The 23,194-nt window shown below is 39.1% G+C and overlaps 1 protein-coding gene across 1 annotated transcript in view; it reads left to right on the top strand.

Annotated features, from left to right (window-relative positions):
- SARDH (sarcosine dehydrogenase) overlaps positions 1-23,194 on the top strand; it is a 2,624,838-nt gene that overhangs the window by 1,903,032 nt on the left and 698,612 nt on the right. The gene's annotated exons all lie outside the window — the stretch shown is intronic.

Here is a 23,194-nt window from a genome sequence, read left to right as displayed (position 1 = left end):
GAGAGCAACACTTCCTTTTTCATGTACCGCACCAGACACCTGCAGCAGCTAGAGAGACCACAGAGGTTCCTGACCAAGGGAATTCAGGGACTCCAAAACATGATCTACGTGGAAAAAACTGAAAGGCCTGTCACTGTACTCTGTGCCCTACTTACTCTTGAGAGGCTATCTGTGCCTGGCCTACAGAGCAGCCTCTGATCCTGTCCTAATGGAAATGCTGCACGTCTGAAAATCAAATAGGATGAGCAGTTTGCTCCAGCAATCTCATCCTAGGCTGTGACTTAAAAAAAAAAAAAAAAAACATCATGCTGGAAGGACAGGTATGTCTTCCATAAACTGCCACTACTCTGAAATAAACTCCCAGTTTATGTTAAGCACAGCTCTCAATGACCCTATTTAAGCTCAACCTGGGTAACTAAATGGGAGACCATAAATTCACACCTGGGATGGCACCTGTGTCCCTCATGGTCAGGGGCAGCCAGTGTTGATCATAGATTCATCTCAGACAATTAGACCATCTCACAATGGTCAATTAGGGAACGTGTTACATGGCTAGGCTAGTAAAGGCCCTAGGGCCATTAGCCTTATGAACTGCTATGAACCTGTAGTAAGAAAACTTTTGTGACATGTTATGACATTCATTAGAATGATTACAGTCGCTAAACAAAACATAGTCAATTAGATCAGGAACAGGGACACACTGCTGCAAAGGGTGGACATGACATGGTCTGTCACCTCAATTAGTCAAACATTAACTTCCACCCGGCTGACATACACAGTTAAAATCGATCAGTGGTTTGTATAGGGGCGGATCTGCCAGACGTTGATTGTGTTGTTCTCTGCTCAGTTTGACTCGCTTGACTTTCTGGAACATTAATTTCAAGTTGATGCTCATCAGACATTAATTGAATATATTATCTGTTACTCTTACGATACCATCTCCAGTTTGCACCATGTAGGAATGTGGTTAGATGGTTTTCTGCACTGTATTGTGTGTAGTATCCTACCTTTTCTTCTCTAATGTTAAGTGAACAGCTTCACGGGTTATAGAAGTGGTCATGCAAAATAATGTCAGTCATAAAACTTTGTATAAAGCTTTGGCTTTTTGGTCATTGCTCTTAACTACATGGCACCAGACAAATCATGTTTTAAAGTTTTGACTGTGGTATTGGCATGTCACTTTGCATAAGTCCTCCAAACATTAGCTGTGAAGTACATTTGTATTCTTAGTACAAATTATTATTAATCTGGTGGCAGGAGACCTCTCACACAAGAATTCTGGCAAAGTCAGAAATAATGACAAGTTTTTAAATATTGCTCTTATAAGCCTAGAAAATTACTTGAATAACATATTTTGCATTAGCATGCATTTACTGAAGGGTATGAAATCTGAAACTCAAATGTCTGTCATTATTTAGTGACTTCAATCCTTAGTGTTTTACCAGAAATTTTATGTAGAAAAGACCAAAAATAGGAGGCAAATATCTGAAACTTTTCATTCGCGAGGTATGGTGTGCAGTATGTGGAGTAGTTCGGTGTGCCATTAGAGGTTTATGTCGATCAGTATGCCTTCATATCTTTTTAGCTATTTTGCTCTGCTCTCTCAGATTCATTATTTTATTGCAGATGGTGAGTACTTGACTTAGTATGAGTGAAACAGTAATGGACCACAGGGTATTGGAATTCAGTTTATATAGACTGCATACCATTGTGAGTCACTAGTTCTCATGGTATACCATAGTTTGAGAACATAGTCTTAAATCCAGATGTTAACTTTTGGCTAGTTGTACTTTGCTTAAGAATTATTTCCATGCCATATGACTAGTGTTAGAGTAAGATGATTTGTGCCTTTAAATTCACATAAATCAGCAGATGTATTTTGCAAAGTCCCCTGTGTAATGCTGTTGGCAGTAATGGTTCATGTCTCTGTGATGGTTTATGCATAAAGCAGAAACAGCGTCATTAAGCTAACAGTATCGTGGCTGATGTTTGCTCATCACACACATACACTTTGGCTGTATCTTTTTATTGAGTTCACTGATGACCCTCAGTGTTTGATGTAACACATCTGCTCATTGACTTGCTGGGACTGATTCTGTCTTTGTATAACAGTTAATCATCATGCTCTGATAGCTGTACTGTAAATACAAAGAATTCATGCATGAGCTGTATAGTTTGAGTTAAACAATTTACCCATCTATCACACACCTTAGATAAGAGCTTGTAATTCAGCATTTCTTGAATTTCAGTGGTTGCAGGGCCTTGTTATCAGTGTTCTTTGTATGTAAGCATTAATGTCTGATATTACTTGTTTGCATATAGTATTTGTGGACATCATATAGGCAACAAGTTGTCTGCCTAGTGCATGTATTACTTTGGCATTGTACTTTCTCAATGTCATTAACAGTCTCTGGTATTTTAGCACTTTACCTAAATAATTTGGTTTGGTTAATGGAATTAGTGTCTTTTGATCAGTATGGGGAGGAAAACTCTCTAGTAAAAATCCACAGAGTTTTTCACATGCCTAGATAATTGCAAGGCTTTCTTTATAATTTGAAAAGTTTATGTTGAGCATCTTTTAGCATTCTGGAACATTAAGGTATAGGTACAACTGTTGCTCACCTCTTTGGAGAGCACTGTGCCTAGGTCATAGCATAGCATCACCATTATCGTTTTAGTGGCATTATATCATGCAAACTGTGCTGATGTTATAAACATTTTCTTTCTTTAACTGAATGAGCTTGAACATTTCTCTATATCACATCTTTCTTTAGCAAGCTTGTTAAAAGATGAAGCCTCACAGAAAGGTCAGTTCCAAACTTGCCAAATAGTTAACCATGCCAAGGGCTTTGCTCAGTTCAGTTGTACAGAACAGATCTTGTAACTTGGCTATTGCTCAGACCTTGTTTCCTTCTAGTTTGATATCAGTAGCACATACATCCTACCCAGAATAGTGAAGCTTTGACTCGCTAAAGCAGCATTTATGTTTACTACCTAAATATCTGACTGGCAGCAATACTGCTTTTAACCTTGTACCATGTGCTTACTTGTCTGGACCAAACACTAGACTTTCATCTGCAACACTACCACCATCCAGACCCTTGAGTAAATTGATCATTTTACTTTGGAAAATCTTGGGTGCTCTTTAGTTTATACAAAGGATCAACCTTCTGAAACAGAATCTTCCAGTAATGGTAATGAAAGTTGTCACCCTTTGGCTTTCTTTGTCTGAAAGTTAGTGCAGAAAAACACTTCTGCATTAACAAGCTTAGGTGCTTTGCCTTATAATGTAAGCACTATAAATCTTTCATGCACAGCTGTAGCACTGATCTGTGTCAGTGGGTGTTATCAATTGACCATCAGTTTTAATTGCTGGAACCATTGGAGCATACTACTCAGTTGGTTCAGTAACAGATTTTGTATTTGTTTATGTTCTGACTGTTTTGGCCAACATAAAAAGTAGCACCATACTCAGCGTAGTTTAGCCATATGGAAAGGCATTCCGTTTTTGTTTGCATTTTATTGATTCACAGTCAAGGAGGCCAGTGTCACTGAAGATAACTACACTGGCTTTATTTATTCTTGCCGTTGCACCAATTTTGCAGGTCACAACTCTGCTGAGCAGTTTATTTATAGCTGAGCAGTTTATTTATATATGGCCTATCCAGCACATGAACCCATAACACACAGATGTACCGCTCTCTCTCAGACATAACCGAAAACTTAGCAGTATGCTTCTTAATGGATATAATATTCTGCATGATTATTGTTGTTCTCCTTCAAGGTCTGCATCCAAAATTTCACCCTGTCCTTGGTTCTTGAGCCCCCCCCCCCCATTTCCTCATCATCGCTTTGCATTTTGAATTATAGTTTTCTACTTGTACTACGTATAGAAGCCTTAACTGTGTAGCTCTGAAATACCCCTTTTAATCAGGTAATCCCAATCCACCGTTCTACTAGCAGAATCAGCTTACCCACTTGACCCTTGACATCCTTTTCTCCCAGATAAAGTCCTTCAGCTCTATTAATTGCTATCCCAAACTTCTCCTCTGCTTGATAAACATATGCCTGATCTGTGTATAAGACTAATGGGACTAAAAACATTTTAACTGCTTGTATCTTGCTATCCGTATCCATATAACAAAGCTTCCATTCTCTGTTTGTTTTCTTTTGTTTAGTCTCTTCCCACATATCCTTAGTTGCCACACCAGAATAATTTTTAACCCATACTCCTAAATACTTCATTTTATCATGTCCCCATAAATATGGATATTGTTGAACCAATTAGCATGTGGGTACATAATTTACTGCTGTTGCCTTTGTTTTAGCTTCATTAATTTTGTATCCTGAAAAGATTCGAAATTGTCTGAAAATGTTCCACAACACTGTAATGTCTCTTTCTGGTTTTGTAAGGTATAAAATTATATCATCTGCAAATAGTCCGGTTTTCTTGACTACCATACCAATTATGTCCTTGAATTTGAGCCCCTTATTTTCTTTGCCAGTGATTCTAAATATAATGCAAATAACTAAGGGGAAAGAGTATAATCCTGGCTGTTTTCTCAGCTCAAGCAGAAATTATCTGAGAGGACCCTACCCAGTTTATTTTTTTCCTCTGATTCCTCATAGGTCCTCCTAATCAGCCTTATAATTTCTTCAGGAAATGCAAATGCTTCCATTGCCCTTCTCACAAAGTCTTAGCTTACTCTGTCAAATGCTTTCTCTGTTTCAAGACCCACCAACAACAGTGGTAGTTTCTTATATTCTGCTTCCCTCTAGATCATCATTGTTCTGTTAATGTTGTCAAATGTTGCCCTCCCCTCCACAAAGCTGCATTGATCCATATCTATCAATGTTGGTATTATTTTTGCAATTCCTTTATCCATTATAGACAAGAACACTTTATAATCATGGTTTAGTATTGAAATGGGCCTATATGAAGCTGGATCTGATGGATCTTTACCCTGTTTAGGAATTACAGCCATAGCTCTCAACCTTCCATCTCCAAAATGAGGAACACTAGCCCTCATAATGTGGAACAAATGGTCAAAATGTGGAACACACACTAACTGCTTACTAACAATTTCACCTAGGAAGGACATAGGATGGTTAAACTATGTTGGTTTTACTTATAAAGAAGATCTTTTAATGAATTAATATGATTCATTTCTATTTACCATGGATTTCACTTAAAACAATTCCTAACACTGAATGTGTGACAGAGTCTTTCAGTGTGGAACATTGAGGAACATGAACTTTTTAAGACCCCAAATGAGGTACGTTCCTCAATGAGGTACACTTGAGAGGTATGATTACAGCTACCACTAATTTCTTCCAGAATGTTGGCAGTACTTCTCATCTTAAACTACTGATAAACAAAACCTTCCAGATCTTTATCAGTTTTTTTCACTCCTAGCTTCCAAACATCCACAGGAATACCTTCTGAGAAAGGCAATTCTGCCTATGGGGATGACTGCAATTAGGAATATAGACAAAAGGCAAGAGGGGGGTGGAATTTATTGGAGAAAACTGGCAAAGGAACCAGGGTATTGGGAGCAAATAACTAGAGAGGGAAAGATGATAGAATAGGAAGATCCTAATAATTTATTTGGAGATTTGCCTTCCCTATCAAGGACTGATTTTGATATCAGAGTATAGGAAAGGAGAAGGAAATGGGGGGGGGGGGTTGTAAATGAAAGACCAGCACTAATAGAGTTTTTAGTAGAATCTAAAATAAAAGCTGCCATTAACAAAGCAATAATTAGTACAGCATATAAAATATTGCATAACTGTAAGAATCAATCAGAGGAGGTTAGAAAAGATTGGGAAGAGAGATTGGATAAGCAATTCACAAAGAAACATTGGGAGGATATATGCCTCCCAAATATACAACAAAATCTAGAAGATTTAGGATTTTTTCTTGGAAATGTTAACATAGATATTTTTATACCCCAAGTAGACTCCAGAGATGATTTCCTCAGATAGACAACAAATGTTGGAATTGTGATGGGGACAAAAAGAGGTAATTGGGAACATATTTTCTGGGAGAACAGTGAGTTGGCGGACTTTAAGGATTACCTGCTTAATGCACTGTTGAATATGCTGGGTGGGCAGATTGGTGTGATGAGAGAGATGATTTTTTTTAGCTATAATTCAGAATTGGAATTGCCTAGACATGGTAAGGCGCTGTCTAATTAATTATGGCGGCTGCCAAAAAATCAGTTATTAGAAAATGTAAATCAAAATCTAAACCACCTATACTAGAAGTAGTGAGTATAGTAACATATAAAACAACTGGAATTTAGATATTTAGAAAAGGGTAGGAGCAAACTACATAGAAAAAGAAATGTGAATTGTGGAGCAGTACATACAGGGCAGGAATGAGGTTTAAAAGAAGGCAGAACTTAAATGAGCTATGCAGTGTTTGACTGCAAATGAATGGGTGGAATATAATGCTTGTAACTAGGATTGTGTCAGTATGGTTTATTCCTTTACATAAATGTATGATTGCCTATGTCATAAGGGATGGTTTAATAAAGATGTTTCTTGTTTGAAAAAAAAAAACTAGCAGTATGCTTGAGCTTGCCTGCAGGGCTATGTATTTTATTTATTTATTTTTACATTTTTTTATTAAGCTAGAATGGGCCATTGGCCCATTTTCAGTGGAGGCGTGGGGAGAAAAGCTCCAAAAACAGTGTAGTAACAGACTTAACAAGTCAAACAGTAATTACAATATACAGTTATTACAGTATACATTTAAATAGTATTTACCAAACACACTGGAATCAAATAACAAGTCATCTAATATTAATGCAAACAGCAAGCAAAGTAAGATACGTAAATAGTTGATGCAGATACGATGTATACAGATTGTACAATAACTCCTAGTTTTAGAGAACAAAAAAAGCTACACTCCTTCAGCAGATATAGTCTCTGATGCAAAGTGGTCAGGGGAAGAGGTGATTTAATAGGAGGTTTGAGATAAGAAAAAAATTCTAAGAGTGAGGGGTGAGAAAGTTATCTGGGGTGATACAGGAACAGCGCCATTTATGTTCTTTAAAAAGGAGTTTCAACTTAGAAGATAGTAAGGGTATTAAGTATATGTTGGGGAATATAGTTCCATATTTTTGTGATTTGATTTACGAATAAGGAGTCTCTAAAAGAGTTGCTGGATCTCTTAACTTTTAAAAGTAGTTCATTGGATGAGCGAAGGGTACAGGCAGTGTTATATGGTTGAATAGGTTCATTAGAGCTGGACAGGGGTTGATGTAAGATGTTGTGAGCAGTTTGTAAGTTGGTTAAGTGATAATAGGTTTGGTAGCGCAAGCCCGTGCAGCTGTTTCAGGGCTATACATTGGTGAGTTTTATTTTGGAGGCCGGCAGCAAATCAAGTTATTTTATGGTAGCAAACCTCTAATTTGAACAGTTTAGATTTTCTAAGATTAATGGAGATAGGGGGCGCATACAATAGTGTGGACAGAAGGTGTGTTCTGGCTATGACATGTCTAGTGGACGGGGTGAGGAATGTTCTTGACCTGTATAGGCAGCCGAGCTTAATATATACCTTTTTTATGGTAAGGGGTTTGTGCTGTTCATATTTTAGGGAGCAAAGCAATCTGTTGTGACAACAAGCAACTTTGTGCTATCTACCGGTTCAATTATAGTGCCATTGGAGGGAGAGTATGTGAAATGGAGTAGTGTGTTCTGTCTCATTCATCTGTGATCACTTCAGGAAGATTCTGTATGTATCCCATGATACCACAGTGACATCAGCCCCTGAATCAGTAGTAAAACTCACAATTTTTCCGTTAAGTGGGATTCTGACTTGGCATTCACCTTCTATATAATCTGCTATAGTAATAAGTGAACCTTAGAAAACTTCTTCCATAATAGTAACTGAACTTAGGAAAATGCTTTCTGTACATCATTTTGTTTCATTAATATTTTTCAACCACAATTTCTCTAACTTGCCTTGTTTTATAAACAGCCACCAGTTTCTTTCCTTGCCTATCATGTACTGCCCACTGCTCTGGGCCTAGCTTGTAATGATCATGCATCGTGTATACACTTGACTTCCTGTTACTCTGCGCCTTGAACATTTGTTTATTCTTATTAGCGTTTTACCTTTTTATAAAATTTGCCATTGACATGGTTTTACTTTGTATACTTTACTTAACATGTTTAAGTTAAAAGTGTCTTTTTATCAGTTCATCCTCTGCAGCTGTTTATCTTCCTGTTTGTTATATTAACATTGACTTGTAACTTATGAGATACTTCTACATTAGCCAGCCCAGTCACAGTTGTGTGCATTTGTTCATCCTTGGCACTTTTAAAGCCATCATTTTTTGCAAGTTCATATAATCACCTCACAAATACTTCTACACAACTCACCCTTTACTTCTAACCATGTGTGAAAACACACAATGTTATGTATTGCGCTTGTTTTTAGAACAAAATGTTGAGTTTATTTACTGACTTGTACCTCATACGTGGGCATCCATAAATGCAAAGGAACTGTATATGTCTTTCAACTCTTAGGCCAAAACGTACAAAATTGTATTTATCTGCATTTCTTCAGATTCTTAATCTAGTTTCAGTGCTGCATGAATCTCACTGTCCAGGTGGGCAAGAGAAATGACTAGAAAAGTTAGATGTCTGGTAGGTTAAATTTCATCATGGCAGAAGAAATTCTATGTTATTTTTAATGTTAAACAGAGTTTATTGCCAAAAGATCTGTAATTATGTAGTCGCACTTTTTGTAGCTTCTTAAGTTCTTGATCAATATTCCTGTTTTTCATTTTCTTGGCCTTTAGAACCATGTAATGATCAAAATCTATCATCCATTTGTTAATAGTTTAAATTTGTTAAAATAAGGAAATAAAACAATTGTTTTTGGTCTAGGCAGTTAACTGAGTATTTTGGATTACTTGGAGTGGTGTAGTGTGGTTTTGTAACTTGTGAAGGTTTCTGCTTATCTAGAAATGATCAAAATCTATCATCCATTTGTTAATAGTTTAAATTTGTTAAAAATAAGGAAATAAAACAATTGTTTTTGGTCTAGGCAGTTAACTGAGTATTTTGGATTACTTGGAGTGGTGTAGTGTAGTTTTGTAACTTGTGAAGGTTTCTGCTTATCTAGAAAATACCAGTCATGACGCCATGTCAGGCAGTGCTACGAAATACCAATAGTTTCTATTGAGGGTCATCTCAAGAATGTCAGGATTCAGCCTGTTTCATTAAACAGTTAAGTTTAATACAGGCATTATGACAGCACAGCATAAAAGTTAACACTTTAGCATCTGACACCCAGCTGAGCATAGGTGAGGACTTGGCATTGAGTTACGGTGCAGACTGATTCTTAAGAGCTGCACCACACATTAATATTACATAGTATTAAAAGGGCAACATTAACATGTATATATTTCCTACTCACATTACAAAGACATTCCCAACTTTGTTTTATTGCATACTACAAAGAGACAAAGTCAGGGAATTTTTTCAATATTGTTGTAATTCCCTGTGACGCCCCAACACTGGCCCAGTAATCAAGGAGCCTCAATCCTCACCACTAGCACCAGTGGGGGACGTACATTGGGAGGATGACAAGTACACACACAGTATTTCCAGATGCAGCTCTCTGCACCAAGTGCACTTTCCCTTTAGAGCACACAGAGACCACAGTCAGTCCGGGGCTGGTTTCTCCCTCTTTCTCCAGATCCCCAATAAGACTCCCCACTGGCACAGCTATAGAGTTGAGATCTCAGCTGAGTGGCCAAGCCAAGATCTCCAGCACCCTCTTCTCCAACCAGTGCTTCATGTCCCTGTCCAAGTAGCTAACACACACACACTCCTTGAGGTTCGATTTACACACACACACACACACACACACACACACACACACACACACACACGACAGGCTGGCCCATGTTTACTAGCTATGCCTCCTCCTGCCCAGACTGTAAGGTAGTTTTGACTGCCACCAGTCACTCCTTATCAGCTACTTTAAGGCCCTTCACAAAGGGTGTCCAAGCTTACAGTGTAATGATGCCATTAATCTAGATGGTAGTTTGACCAGGAGCAAGACTATTAGGAGTGCCCACAGTGTCACCAAATAAATATGCAAATGCTCTCAGAACTTAAATATCACTCACAAATATCAGCCACAATGAAAGGTTTAAATATATTTAATAATAATATAAAAGAACAAGAAAACATTCAGTATATAATCACTATAACATCAGAGTTCAAAATCACAGGAAATATTTAAAACAGCATTGCAGGACAGTCTCAAATAAGTAAAGAAAAACATATAAATTAAGTTCACCTGTATTCCTGACTGTGTCTAAAAGAATTATACTGTTCCTTAGACTGACTTACAGAGCAAGATAAGGCAGATGTGGTGAATGGATTTTCCAGCTGATTATGTCAAGTCAAAGACAAATACAGAATACTCTCTCTCCCTCTCCGAGTTTTTAACTTAATATCCCAAATATTACTGTTGCGATAGCTTGCAGCATGACATCATGTCTTGTCATCTGAGTATCCCAGGTAAAACCCCCCACTGATGCACCTGGTAGCATTTAGCATCTCCCTGTGAAAATGCCTAGACCTCAGATCTTTTGGCAAATGGTGAAAGCCGTAAAATAATTTACATTCCTCCACATGTAAAGACACTACAAAATACTTCTCTAGTACAGACAGTCTCCTGTTGACTGAACAGATAACATCCTTTTATTATGTGGTTATAACGTAATTTAAGTTTTCAGCTGTTCTGAATGTAACTTCTTGTGTTTCAGTTTCCATTGTTTAACTTATATACATCTAAACAGTTACAGAAGTGTATATACATTTCTGCTCAGTACTTCTCAAAATATCTCTTCAGCACACGTCCGTACAATATGACATACAGTTCCAATACATCTGTAACACAAGCATCTTACTTGATGCATGTTGACATTCACAAATGACATATAATTATTTACAAAATTCTAGATAGCTGGGTTGGCAGTATCTCCTTTCATGATACCCCCCCCCCCTCCGAAGACTCAAGCTAGTTTTTCAAGTGACCCTTGAGAAAAGCTGCTTGAGACCACTGAGCCTGTCTGAGAATACTTTACCCCATTCTCTGTCTTGAGAGCCCATCTGTGTTGGCATTGCTAATCACAGTACAGTGCTACACTGTCCTGTCATATGCCTGTAATCCTAGCCTTCACCATAGTAATTTGGGACTTTACTGGCTGGTTCCCTGTAGCCATAGATCCCCCTCAGACTCCTCCTGCCTCTTACTGCAAATACTTAGTACCAGGGCACCTCTGTCATGGTAAGGTTTCATCATGTTCACCTGGTACAGTTTGTGCCCCTGCTGCCTGCCTAGCAGTTCTACAATGTAGTTAACATCATCAACCTTCCTTACCAGCTTACCAGTACTGCAAATACTTAGTACCAGGGCACCTCTGTCATGGTAAGGTTTCATCATGTTCACCTGGTACAGTTTGTGCCCCTGCTGCCTGCCTAGCAGTTCTACAATGTAGTTAACATCATCAACCTTCCTTACCAGCTTGAAGGGTCCCTCCCAAGCTGCCTGAAGCTTGTTGTGTCTGACAGTAATGAGAACCATAACCTGCTGCCCTACAGAACACACACTAGCTGAAGCATTCCTGTCATACCAGACCTTTTTCTGCTGTTAGGTTTCTGCCATGTTCTCCTACTCCAAGCCCATGAGTTCCCTGAGCCTTGTCCTGAGGTTTAGGATCTGCCAGAACAGACTCCTGGGATTCACACCCAGCCTCCCACTCATCACGAATCAGATCTAGGGGTCCTCTCACTGTATGCCCATACAGCAACTCAAAGGGTGAAAAACCTGTGGATTCCTGGGGCACCTCTCTGCAAGGAAACAGAAGGGGCAGATATTTTTCCCACTCTCTCTCACACTGGTCTGTAAATGCTTGTAGCATGGTCTTTAGTGTAGAGTTCAACCTCTCAACAAGACCATTAATCTGGGGATGGTAGGGGGTGGTCTTTAGGTGCTTCACCCCACAGGACTTCCACAGACAAGACAGCAGGTCTGACATGAAATTGACACCTCTGTCACTCAGTATTTCTTTTGGGAAGCCTACCCTGCTGAAAATCTCTAACAAAGAATTTGCCACATTTTCTGCTTGAATGGAGGGCAGGGCCACCACCTCAGGTTATCTGGTAGCATAATCTACTACCACTAGGATATACTTTTTCCCTGTGGAACTTGGGGTACTCAAAGGCCCCACAATATCCATAGCTACCCTCTGTAATTGCTCCTCAGTCGCAGGAATCAAATGAGCCTTGATCTTGTCTCCTGCCTTGCCTGCCTTTTTTGCACTGCTCACAGGTCCTGCAGTACCCTGTTAACATCTCTGGAAATTCCAGACCAGTAAAAGTTCTGCATAATCTGCCTCTTTGTACATTTTATGCCCATATGACCTGCAAAAGGGAATATCATGGGCTATGGCTGGAAGTGCCAGATGGTAGACTCTGTGGACTACCAACTGTTGTATTCTCTCACCTTCTAGCCCTCCCTCAGGAGTCCACACTATACAGTAACCCTTTGTCTCAGTATACAGATTCCCCCTTTCTTTGAGAATGAGGTGCTTCACTAGCTAACTCCCTCAGGCCGTGTAATGTAAGGTCTGAGAGCTGAGCCTGTCTCAACTCTCTCTTTCTAACCCTTCCCAGCTCCCCTTACACAGAAGTCTGGTATTTTCTCACAGCGGTGCCTCACTGTCAGCCTGGGTGCTACTGTTCACGTCTGCCCTTGCAGTCACTCTGTCCAAGGGAACACCCTTACTCACAAGCAGCTCACTGCTACAGGGTAGCTCCATCTGTGAAGTGACCACCACACTAGTCCTGGCTTCAAGTCTGCAGTCTGTCTGGGTCCCCCCAGGCTACCAGACCCACAGGCTTGTCTCCAAGCCTGACTGCATGCAATTGCATGAACACAAACTACTACATTATCAAACTAATTCCCTATCAGGATATCTACAGGGATATTTCAAACACACCTACTTGCTTGCTTCCTTCCTTTTCCACCCTCCGAGTCAAGGTGAACCCTACCCAAAGGTATTTGGAATGGGGTCCCTCCTAAACCTCCGACTGGAGTAGACTGCCCAAGCAAGGCTCTCTCTCTTAGCGGTAGCCTTTTTCCTATCTACTAAGATAGGATATAACCTCTTGTGGTAGTTTGGTACCCTTGTTGTCTCCAGACAACACACTGCTGGCAGTCTATCATTCCCAGTTACTGGCTCTCCCACCTTTTTTTCCCCCCACCTTGCCTCCTTGGACATCTATATTCTACATGGCCCCACTGGTTGCATTTAAAACATTTAACCCTTGATCCAGGACATGTACCTGGACTAGTGGCTTCCCCTTCTAGTGGTGGACTCTATTGGGGAAATTTAGGCTGCCCACCATGGCTTCCCTTAGACCCATGAGCAGCACTGTGTATCCCTTTCCTGTTCAGTGATACCCTGCTTGCTTAGGTATAGGTCTCCCTTTCCCCCCAGTTCATCTGCTGTTACATTCTCTATCCACTAACCAGATTCTCATGTCCTCAGGCAAAGTGCTAAGGGCTTTTTCCCTCACCAAAAGGTTGGCAAGCCTTTCAAAAGTGGTTACCTGATGCCCACTTGCTCATCTATGAAAATAAGTGCAAAACTCAGCAATGGGTCCACTTCTTAATTTCAAAAGATCACAATCTCAAAATTCAGAATATCAAACCCAAAATCTCGAGTTGTGAAAATTTGAAAGTAACCCCCTGAAACTTAAATATACTAACTGCGAGATCACGCTACAGTGAAGAGAACGGTAATGTTCTGTACTGGATTGTGATGAACATTACCATTTTCTTCACTGTAGAGTGATCTCAGAGTTGGTATATTTAGGCTGCAGGGGATGTGGTGGATGCAAGGGGGCTTGCCCACCTGCAAAAACATAGTTTAACAGTTGTCTACTTATAACTTTCTAGATTTCACAAACTCGAGATTCTGGGTTAGGTATTCTGAATTTTGAGATTGTGATCTTCTGAAATTAGGAAGTGGACCCCTCAGCAATATATTCAAACACAGTTTCATCTGCCTTGTGTCTACGCTCATGAAACTTTTTTTGATAAGCTTCGTGTTAACTAAAAACACTGTAACAGACTATTTTTAACAGTATTATAATTTAAGCAGTCAGTATCAAACAATTTGGAAATAGCAGTTACAGCTTCACCATGGAGTAAGGGGGTCAGGTGCTGTACCCAGAGCCCTTGGTGAACATACTGTTTACACACCCTTTCAAACATATGAATAAAACAGTCAAAATTATCACCCTCTGTAAATTGTGGAAGAAATTTACTGACCTTTGTTGCTTCTGGGGTTCGGTTATTCCCTTCCCCATTAACTCCATGACCCTGGCGAAGACTCACCATCTCCTTTTAATATTGCCTCTGCCTCTCATTCTCTTCAGCTTCCAGACATCTCAGCCTCTCTGCTGCTTCTAATTAATAGGTTCATAGGTAGGTACTAGGCTATCAGCCCAAGGGCTTAAGTAAGCCTAGCCAACAAAGTTCCCTGGCTTACGCCACCCAAGAAAGTTATATTCTATAGAAACAAATATAGAAACAAATTCCATTTGTTTTTCCTGCCGCAGTCTCTATGCTAATTTTTGTTTAGCCTCCAGTTCATCTGTTTAACTCCAGATGGATTTTTAAGTCCTCTGTGGTAAGGTTGAACTGTCCATTTTCTGAGAGTTGTACAGTTCCAAGGCTAGTCTGATTGTCCTCCTGGTTGCTAGTCTGTGATGCAGCTGTGACTAAGGCTGCAACCATCTCTGCTTTAGTCAGGTTGGCATGCATAAGTCCTTTTCTTGGCAAGTTTCAGCCAACTGGCTTCTTGTCAGCTTGCCATACTCCTCTGCTGATAACCTTGCCTACTAAATAAAAGTATCGTGATATGAAACTCTGAATGTTCACGTTGTGGCTGATTGACAGTACAAACACTGTCTTTAGTGACCACTGTTTATAGGCTACAGGAATTCAATATCCACACCACTGAATCATAATATGTGGATATCCCACCACTGGGCACCAATGTAATATGGTGCCCCAATACTGGCCCAGTAATCAAAGAGCCTCAATCCTCACCACTAGTACAAGTAGGGGACATACATTGGGAGTATGACAAGTATACACACAGTATTTCCAGATGCAGCTCTCTGCATCAAGTGCAATTTCCCTTAAGAGCAGACAGAGACCACAATCAGCCCAAGGCTGATTTCTCCCTCTTTCTCCAGATAACCCAGTAAGACTCCCCACTGGCACAGCTGTAGAGTTGATATCTCAGCTGAGTGGCCAAGTCAAGATCTCCAGGACCCTCTCTGTCCAACCAGTGCTTCATGTCCCTTCTCAAGTAACTGACACACACACTCCTTGAGGTTTGATTTATACACACACACACCTGGGAAAGGCTGGCACATGTTTACTAGCTGTGCCCCCTTCTGCCCAGATTATAAGGTAGTTTTTTACTGCCAATAGCCATTCCTTATCAACTACTTTAAGGCCCTTCACAAAGGGTGTCCAATCTTACTGTGTAATGTTGTTATTAATCTAGATAGTAGTTTGACCAAGAGCAAGGCTAAAAGGAGTGGCCCACAGTGTCACCAAATAAACATGCAAATACTCTCAGAACTTAAATGTCTCACAAATATCAGACACAATGAATGGTTTAAATATGTTTAGTAATAAATAATAATAGAACAAGAAAATACTCTGTATATAATCACTGTTACATCAGAGTTCAAAATCACAGGAGATATTTAAAACAGCATTGCAGGACAGTCTCAAATAAAGAAAAAACATCTAAATTAAGTTCACCTATATTCTTCACTGTCTAAAAGAATTATACTGTTCCCTAGACTGACTTACAGAGCAAGGCAAGGCAGATATGGTGAAGGGGTTTTCCAGCTGCTGTTGGCAGGTCAAAGAGAAATACAGAATGCTCTCTCTCTCTCTCTCTCTCTCAGAGTTATGAAGTTAATATCCCAGATATTACTGCTGGGATAACTTACAGCATGACATCACTTCTTGTCATCTGACTAACCCAGGTCAAAATCCCCACTGATGCAGCTGGTAGCATTTAACATCTCCCTGTGAAAATAGATAGACCTCAGATATTTTGGCCAAATGGTGGACATCATAAAATAATTTACATTCCTCCACATTTAAAGACAATGCAAAAAACTTCTCTAGTACAGATATTTGGTCTCCTGTTGACAGAAACTGAAAGATAACATCCTTTTGTTACATGGTTATAAAGTAATTTAAGTTTTCAGCTATCCTTCTGAAGTTAACTTCTTGTGTTTGTTTCCATTGTTAAAATATATACATCTAAACAGTTACAATAGTGTATATACAGTTCTGCTCAGTACTTTACAAAATATCTCTTCGGCACATCTGTACAATATGACACAGTTCTAATACATCTGTAACACAAATGTCTTACATGAAACATGTTGACATTCACAAATGAGACATAATTATTTACAAAATTCCAGATAGCTGGGCTGGCAGTATCTCCTTCCATGGCATTCCATTAAAAAGTTAACACAACAGGGTTTGCATTGACTTGCATTTTCTGAAGATAAGAAATATGAAACTCTAATAACTGACATAAGTCACTAACGATTATAGTCGGTGAATAATCAGAAAGACCAAATGTTTTGAGAGGCAGGGTAGAAGTATAAGGTAAAATCAGGAACTATGATATGACACAGCTGAGGTTTGGAGATTATACAAGGGCTTTAACTTTAGGGTTTGGAAAGGGTGTTGTCCTTTTGATCTCAAGTTACTGTGGTCTCTATTGTAAAAGAACTGTTGTAATGGAAATGTGCCCGTCCGTGTCACAAGTCGTGGTTCTGTCCTGGAAGATAATTTATCTGCTGATGAGCATGGAACAACTACCTTATGTTGAGAAATTTTAGGTTCTTTGGTTTTGTTTACAAGTGAGAGCAGGATGTTAGGGAGGTGCAAAGAATATAGGACTACAAACTGTGGTACTGAAGTGCTGAGTGTTGTGACAAAGCTCTTAATTTACCAGTCAAGTTAATATTCTCCTGCAGAGCTTTGGCTACAGACTTTGGGTTTGTGGTTTGGGTTGTGACAGAGATGATGAGACCACAGGCAGAAATAGTCAAGATGCATTTCCTTCACTTTCTGAGTGAGGAGCAAAACAGTGTGGAATCTTGGAGTTACAACCATTGCTCCTTTTTGGCTGATAGAGTTCATTGGGTGGTTCAGGCATCTTTTGAGGATGCTTCCTGTGTACGTCATGTAGAAGGTGCCTTGTGTATGTCATACCAGGAGGAGGTCTTAAAACAATTTTTTTTTTTTTTTAAATTATTGCAAATTAAACTATACAGTGGATATAAAAACTGTACACACCCCTGTTAAAATGCCAGTATTTGTGATTAAAAAAATGAGACCACAATAAATCATTTCAAAACTTTACCCACCTTTAGTGTGACCTATAACCTGTACAATTCAATTGAAAAACAAATCTGTTAGGAAAAAAATGTACAATCTGTTTGCAGAAGTGTGCATACCATTAAACTAATACTTTGTTGAAGCACCTTTTAATTTAATTACAGCATTCAGTTTTCTTGGGTACACACCTACCATCAAATAAAGACTCTAATTAACCCCAAATAAAATTCAGCTGTCCTAGTAGGACTTTTCTGACATTTACTCAGTTGCCTGCTACAGCAAAAGCCATGGTTCGCAGAGAACTTATAAAGCATCGAAGGGATCTCATTGTTGGAAGGTATCAGTCAGGAGAATGGTACAAAAAAAATTTCCACAGCATTGGATAGTCCATGGAACACAGTGAAGACAGTCCTCAAAAAGTGGAGAAAATATGGGACAACAGTGATGTTCCAAAGAACTGGACATCACTCCAAAACTGATGAAAAGACGAAACGAAAACTGGTCAGGGAGGCTGCCAAGAGACATACAGCAACACTGAAGGAGCTGCAGGAATTTCTGGCAAGTACTGGTTGTGTACTGTGCGACAATCTCCCATATTCTCCATATACCTGGACTATGAGGTAGGGTTGCAAGATGGAAGCCTTTTCATATGCAGAAAAACATCCAGGCCTGGCTAAAATTTGCAAAACAATACATAGTCTCCGAAAAGCATATGAGAAAATGTATGATGGTCTGATGAGATCAAGGTTGAACTTTTTGGCCACAATTCTAAAAGGTATGTTTGGCACAAAAACAATACTTTGCATCACCAAAAGAACACCATCCATACAGTGAAGCATGGTGGTGGCAGTATCATGCTTTGATGTTGCTTTTCTTCAGCTGGAGATGGGGCTTTAGTCAAGGTGAAGGGAATTGTGAACAGTTTCAGATACCAGTCGCTTTTGGCCCAAAACCTTCAGGCATCTGCCAGAAAGATGAAGATGATGAGGAATTTCTCCTTTCAACATGACAATGACCCCAAGCATACATCCACATCAACAAAAGAATGTCTTCACCAGAAGAAAATTTAAGTTTTGGAGTGGCCCAGCCAGAGCCCAGACCTAAATCCAATAGAAAATCTGTGGGGTGACTTGAAGAGGGCTGTGTACAATTGATGGCCTCACAATCTGACAGATTTGGAGTGTTTTTGCAAGGAAGAGTGGGCAAATATTGCCAAGTCGAGATGTGCCATGCTAATAGACTCCTACACAAGAAGACTGAATGCTGAATTAAATCAAAAGGTGCTTCAACAAAGTATTAGTTTAAGGGTGTGCACACTTGTGCAACCAGTTTATTGTATGATTTTACTTTTTATATTTTCCCCCTAACACATTTGTTTGTTTTTCAGGTGCATTGTACAGGTTATAGATTGCATTAAAGGCGGGAAAAGTTTTGAAATGATTTATTGTGGTCTCATTTTTTTTATATCACAAAAACCTGGCATTTTAAGAGGGGTGTGTATGTATATATAGACATATATATATATATATATATATATATATATATATATATATATATATATATATATATATAAAATATGTACACACACACACACACACTATGTATGTGTGTGTATATATATCCATCTTTGTGTACATCATATACATACATATATATATATGTATATGTGTGTATGTGTATTTCGTACGAGTCGCACATCATAGTAACATCGAGTAAAGTCTGTTACATTGACTGTTTAGCCACATTTCTCAGTAACAAGTATAATGAGTTTCTAATGATGATATAAAACCAAAACAACTTGCTGTCGGAATATTTTGGGATACGTCCAGTGTACATAGTTGGAGGGTTTGGAGAAAGCTATAGGAACTTGTACTAAGCTTACTTCCCAGAACTTGCAGGATTGGTACTGTATGTTATGATCAAGAAGGATATAATGCTTAGCACCAGAGAGATGATCATAAAGCTCTTGGGTGCTGTTTCCTTTATTACTCCTCAGAAGGTCACCTTCCTCTGGTTCTGCATGGAGCAGGCTATGAGACTTTTTAATAAAGATTTTCCATCCTTGCACAGTGTTGTTCTGGGAGGTGGGGTACCATAAAAACTGTACAGAATCATGTTATGACTGATATTTGTAAGAGCTATGATATTAGAGCCTGATTTACCTCCTTACTTGCTACGAAGTTTACTAGCCCCCATATCTTTGCTTCTTTTTGGAGTTTGAGTTGTGTGATGTTTTCAGCAAACTCTGCTACTACATGCTACACTTTCCAGACTTTTATACAGCCCCAGAACTTGAGAAATTCATTACCTTTTATTCTTGGGCAGGAGGGACAGTCACCCAATGTAATAAAACCCAAGTTAGTTAGTCTGGCTAGCAAACAATATCCCCGAAAGCATATCCATGTGGTGCCCTTGCAGCCTTGGGTAAGGGCTGAACATTCATATAATCAGAATCATCTTACAAATCAAGTGTACATGAAAAGGTTTTGGTGAACTTTTGAAGATGGGAATTGGTTTGCAACCTAAATTTAGAAAGTAAGAGGGTATAAATGGACAACATCTGGGGCACCTCCTGATGAGATTTGCTTGCCTAATTGCCAATAAGATTAACTACTCCATTGCTTGCCCTGATTTGTCAAGATATTTAAATGACAGTGGTATAATGCATGTCTAATTTGAAGGTATTTCCAAAAGTTCTTTTAGGGAGGCCAAACTCATCTAGTAGTTGTGAAAAAGACTTGAACTTCAGTTTCTTGCTGTTTGGTTTTATAGTAAGCATACAATATTGTGGCTCCTTTATTCTTGCCAGTCTTTCCACCAAAGTCTCATATCACTCATTTTTAGGAGGGACTTTCCTCATAATTGAATTTTCTCATTCCACAGCTCAAGATTAGGGTGGCTATTGAAAAAATGTTCATGGGTGTTGAGGATGTCTGCAACTGCTTTTGGAAGAAATAAGTTTTATGGTACCAATATATAGCTTGTTTGCATATTTACCTAGTAGTTTGGCTTCAGCCTTTGCCCATAAAGGGAGTGATGGATCTTGGGTGCACAAGTATGGGTAACAGGAGGCTTGTGCCATAAAACAAGAGGTCTAGCTTCCTCAGTTTGCCTGGGAATGCCTTTGGGTCTAAGAGGGAGTAGCTTTTGGATTATTGTTAGTGCTAAAGGATACCTGTTCTTCCCTCTGTAGCGTGCTACCACCCTGACTGCTAACTGGTTTAGAAATGAGTGGATGGCTGAATGGACATAAGAAAAAAATCCTTTACAATTGACTCCTCGGTGATAAATTGTTCATGTCACATATGTCTACCAAACACGCACAATTTCGTAGAAACATAGTATGTCATACAGAATTTGGCAGAAGGCATGAAATAGTGTACCACCATTTCTGAGCATCGGGGCCAGAACTGTTTTATTTCTCTATATAGTATACTGCCATAATCCATGTGGAGGTTCTGCCAATAAGTGTACATACTGTATGGCTGGCAGACCAAGTGTGACTGTAGTATTTTGTAGAATTATTGATAGTTATTTTGGACTAAAGTTAAATTCTGTTGATCAAATTTGAAAAACACAAGTGTAGACTTTAGACCATTCCCTTCTTCCTTAGTGTTGTTTATTGCATGACTGAAGATGACCTAATTGGAAAATATAAACTATGAAAGTAATTTCCAGTTTCTGATTATTTAATTTGAAGATACTGAAATCACTTCCCACTGTTAGGCATGCTTTCTGTATATTTTGGTCATTGGTGCTTGTTTCTTTTCAAATAAGTGTTAAGCTTATTGCAAAAGCATCATCAAATAATGAAACATAGTTTTTTGATGTGCTAATTAATTGAATGTATATGAAAATACTGACACACAGAAAATTGTGAAACTAGGGTGTCACCCACCCTTGATGGCTCCTGTATAAGAGCTATGCAAACATTCTTTGTCATATGAACTTCAGGAGAGAAACTCTGCAGAGGGTGAACAACTGGCGGCTTTACTGTAGTTTATAATTATAAGGGTATAACACTATAAACTTGGCTACAATTCCTACGGCCATTAGAAAATCCCATCACAAAAGGATAGAAGGTGGGAAAAAGTGCCCACTGCTGAATGCCATCTTGAAGATGATTCTGTATGATGAGTACTTGTATATCTGTTGTACCTTATTTTAGTGGATGCTGATTGGAGTTGGTGATTGTTTGGGCAGAATTTCTAACAGTATCTCAAATGTCAAAATGGGATGAAGAGATTTTAAACAGCAGCAGGGGACTGATCTTAATGCATTGAGTCATGTACATCCCAAAAAATTTGCTTTTTATTCTCGGAGTGGTGCTCCAAATATGCTTTTTGAAAGTCTGCAGTGTGAGTAACCATGGTACTGATGTCTACAGTGGACATGTTTCTGAAATACACAAGAAATGTCCCTCAGATTTAATGCAGTATAACGATATGTGCCTAAGGATTTGCTAGTTTTTTAATGGCAGAAATCATACAGGTGACAATACACATGGATAGCATTTGTTTGGTATTAAAGCACAATGTGTTCTGTTGGTACCAAAGATAAAGGAGTTAAGCACCTGTCAGCTTGGAGTGAGGCATGCAACCACTGAGTGTTTTGCATCTCATAGACTTCACATTTGCTTCCACAGGGTACAAGTATTGAACAGAGCAATTTCCATCATTCCATCACTATCTCATCATTTTTAGACCTCTGTAAACTCCAAAATGAATTAACTTGAAAAATACCAAAGAAAAAAATTGTCATTGCTAAATACAAAACTGTGGTGCAACCACTATTACTGTATGGTGCAGAAGCATGGGCAGTAAAGGCAGAGGAGTTGAGGAAGATACAGGTGCTGGAGATGAAGTGCCTGGCATGAGTGGTAGGGTGCACTCTGTGGCACATATGAAGAAATGAGGACATAAGAGCAGAAGCCAAAATAGCACCAATTGCAGAAAATGTCCAAGGGAACAGATTACAATGGTTCAGGCACTTGTGCAGAAAAGCAAAAGACAATCTGGTGAAGATGATTTGGGACAGACAATCTGGTGAAGATGATTTGGGACAGACAGGAAGAAGGCAAGAGGGTAACAAGGGTGTCTAGCAAAGATGGGGATGGATTGTGAGAGAAAAGACCTGCAACAGTCCAGCATGATTGTCGAAGGAGGCAGGAGAGTGGCATTGAATAGAGAGAGATGGCAACAGTTGACAGAACACCCTGACCCCCCATGTAGAAAATGGGGGGAAAGGGGATGATGATGTCATTGCTAAATGCCAAAATACTCAAGAAATAATGGTTTAGAAGCTTTTCTTTGATTGAAGAATGTTAGATTTTTGCACCATTTTGTAAATCTGCATCTTTGGATCAAAAGCATGTCACTAATTCCAGAGTATGCCTCCTTTTATTTCATATCCGTCAGAGTAGATGTCATATTCTCAGTATTTACAAAACAATACCTAAAAGCTGGGGACTGTGAAAATAATACTGGTCTCTAAATAGCTCACATGTTAAAAATATAAGTAGTCTTTTATGTACCAATGTTAGAAGCTACTGTATCCCTCTGTGTTCTCAGAGTATGAGGGTTTCCTGACTAAACTTCTTGATGTACGGACAAATTAAATATTTAAGCTAAATTTTAGCTTTCAAACCATTGTTTTGGTAAACTACTCAGTATGAAATACAGAGCTGTAGAAAGGTTTTTGTTG

This window comes from Protopterus annectens, chromosome 16.part0 (genome assembly GCF_019279795.1).
Source record: "Protopterus annectens isolate FY-2018-M chromosome 16.part0, PAN1.0, whole genome shotgun sequence".
In the NCBI taxonomy this organism is placed as follows: Eukaryota; Metazoa; Chordata; order Ceratodontiformes; family Protopteridae; genus Protopterus; species Protopterus annectens.
The sequence above is the reverse complement of the archived record's forward strand: the minus strand, read 5'-3'. Positions and strand labels throughout refer to the sequence as shown.